The sequence below is a fragment of the Primulina eburnea genome, chromosome 13, assembly GCF_022965805.1.
Source record: "Primulina eburnea isolate SZY01 chromosome 13, ASM2296580v1, whole genome shotgun sequence".
Taxonomy (NCBI): domain Eukaryota; kingdom Viridiplantae; phylum Streptophyta; class Magnoliopsida; order Lamiales; family Gesneriaceae; genus Primulina; species Primulina eburnea.
In genome coordinates this window covers 12409187-12412289 of record NC_133113.1, presented here as the reverse complement: position 1 = coordinate 12412289, position 3103 = coordinate 12409187, and the positions used below count along the sequence as shown (strand labels likewise).

At 37.7% G+C, this 3103-nt stretch overlaps 1 long non-coding RNA gene across 1 annotated transcript; it reads left to right on the top strand.

Annotated features, from left to right (window-relative positions):
* The first annotated feature begins 1756 nt into the window (after window positions 1-1756).
* Window positions 1757-2650, top strand: LOC140809619 (uncharacterized). The gene is made up of 3 exons (XR_012113140.1): window positions 1757-1854; window positions 1996-2034; window positions 2576-2650. It is a non-coding gene; the product is annotated as an uncharacterized lncRNA (long non-coding RNA).
* Window positions 2651-3103: the final 453 nt, after the last annotated feature.

The window sequence follows — 3103 nt, the reverse complement described above, 5'->3', positions numbered from 1 at the left end:
TTAAAAATAGCACGCAAAAGTGTTCCCAAAGTTCTATTTACAACTTCAGTTTGTCCATCCGTTTGAGGATGACAAATAGTAGATTACAACAATATTGAGCAAAGTTTAGCCCATAAAGTAATCCATAAATATAATCCCTCCCCTTCTTAGTCCTAGACAACCCCAAAATAAAGTCTATAGAAATGTAAATCCAAGTTCTTTTAAGAATAGCACACAAAAGTGTACCCAAAGTTCTATTGACAACTTCAGTTTGTCCATCCGTTTGAGGATGACAAGTAGTAGATTACAACAATATTGAGCAAAGTTTAGCCCATAAAGTAATCCAAAAATAGAATCCCTCCCCTTCTTAGTCCTAGGCAACCCCAAAATAAAGTCCATAGAAATGTCAATCCATGTTTTTTTTAAGAATAACACGCAAAAGTGTACCCAAAGTTCTATCGACAACTTCAGTTTGTCCATCTGTTTGAGGATGACAAGTAGTAGATTACAACTTTATTGTGAAAAGTTTAGCCCATAAAGTAATCCATAAATAGAATCCCTCCCCTTCTTAGTCCTAGGCAACCCCAAAATAAAGTCCATAGAAATGTCAATCCAAGTTCTTTTTAAGAATAGCACGCAAAAGTGTACCCAAAGTTCTATTGACAACTTCAGTTTGTCTATCCGTTTGAGGATGACAAGTAGTAGATTACAACAATATTGAGCAAAGTTTAGCCCATAAAGTAATCCAAAAATAGAATCCCTCCCCTTCTTAGTCCTAGGCAACCCCAAAATAAAGTCCATAGAAATGTCAATCAATGTTCTTTTTAAGAATAGCACGCAAAAGTGTACCCAAAGTTCTATCGACAACTTCAGTTTGTCCATCTGTTTGAGGATGACAAGTAGTAGATTACAACTTTATTGTGAAAAGTTTAGACCATAAAGTAATCCATAAATAGAATCCCTCCCCTTCTTAGTCCTAGGAAACCCCAAAATAAAGTCCATAGAAATGTCAATCCAAGTTCTTTTAAGAATAGCACAAAAAAGTGTTCCCAAAGTTCTATTTACAACTTCAGTTTGTCCATCCGTTTGAGGATGACAAGTAGTAGATTACAACAATATTGAGCAAAGTTTAGCCCATAAAGTAATCCAAAAATAGAATCCCTCCCCTTCTTAGTCCTAGGCAACCCCAAAATAAAGTCCATAGAAATGTCAATCCAAGTTCTTTTTAAGAATAGCACGCAAAAGTGTACCCAAAGTTTTATTGACAACTTCAGTTTGTCCATCCGTTTGAGGATGACAAGTAGTAGATTACAACAATATTTAGCAAAGTTTATGTAATAGCCAAGCCCGGTGTACGGTACGATTTAAGTTTCGTTTGTTATTTGGGATATTTGATTAGATGTTCAGAGTTGTATTTTTGGGCTATAGTATTGTTAGTTTTATTGTCTTGAGGTGTTAGTTGATGTTGGTTGTTCGTTTCAGCGTTTCGGTTTGATTTTAGTTGCTTGGGAATAGTGCTTTGCCGTGAGCACACCGCACCCGCGGTGATGTAGCGACCCCGCGGTAGAGACCGCACCCGCGCTGCTTGCGTCGCCGCACCCGCGCTGTTCGTGTTCCAGAATTTTTGAGTTTGCCGTAGCTTAGGCGCACCCGCGGTCCTTGTGTTGGCGCACCCGCGGTGAAGGTATGGGCGAGATATTTAGTCGATTTTGGAGTGGTTGGCTATCACTTTTCCTTTTCCTTTCCTTCTCATTCTCGACTTTTCTCTCCATTTTAGGGGTTTTCATCATTTCTTTCACTCCCTATCTTCGATTCAAGCGTTTGTTTGGAATTTCGACTTGAGTTCGACGTTCTCCTTGGTGCTAGGAAGCTTGGGTAAGCTTTTGGTGCGATTCTGTTAAGGTTGTAAATTAAGAGTTGTTTAGGTTGGTTGTTTATGTGGATTTATGGATTATTTAGCTTGTAATCTTGGATATTTAGTTGATATTGGTGTTATTTGTGGATTATTTGTTGTAGGTGGTGATCAAGAGCTAAGTTGAGGTGTTGTTGTGGTTTGTAAGTGGAATTTCATTCCTTTTTGCTCACATGATTATATATGTATGTGTTTCAAAGAGTTTATTATGTTATTCCCTTCCATTTGATCCATAGTATGTATTGTATATGTATTGGAGGCATTGTATGTCTCATTATTGATTAAAGGGAATACAAAGAGATATATAGAGTTCAAAGTGATTGTTAAAACCAGAGAAGAGTTTAAATGTTTTCGGATTGATAAATACATAGTCAGAGATTGCATGCAATATTAGATGATCATCGCCTATAGGCTTATATCCCTCAGAGTTATTGGTATTTATATCGATTTGGGATACGAGCACCCCAGAGCAGAGATACTATTGATATCAATCCCCAGAGCAAAAGAGAAATACCATCATATTTTTATGCTATTGCTATATTATTGATATTCAGAGTTTACAGTTCAGAGTTGATGGTATTTATGATTTCAAAGAGATGTTTTACAGAGATTATTGTTTATTGTTATGTAAGAGTTCCACTTGCTGAGATTTATTCTCATTTCAGTTATTTTCATGTGATGCAGATCAGAGTGGTGCCCCGGGACGTTGACTGTAGATCGGGGGTCATATGCATACACCGTTGGAAGGAGGATTTTGGCATGATCATAGGAATGATGTTTTGTTTTTTTTATGTCATTTAAATGATCATGTATTTATTTTGTAAAGATATTTAAACAAATGTATTTTGAAACTCCTTCCGTATATTTTGAAAAGAGAAAATTTTATTTCCGCTGCGTATTTATTTTTAAGAGGATCGGGGTGTCACATTTAGTGGTATCAGAGCGGTGTTCTTCGGACCAATGCATATGACTTCGTCTACTTTCAACTGTCCGGGTATGTTTTCTTTGCATCTATCTATTGTTATGTATTGATTGGTGTCTTGTGAGCATTGTAGAGTAGAGGATGCCTCCTAAGCGTAAGGCGTCAGAGGGGGAGGATAGTTCGTCCTCGAGAGTTGTCGACGAGTTCGGCAAGTTACTGAAGGAGCAGGCTAAGGTTCACAGTGAGCAGATCCAACAGTTGCTTAGACTGCAAGGAGCAGGCCAGGGCAG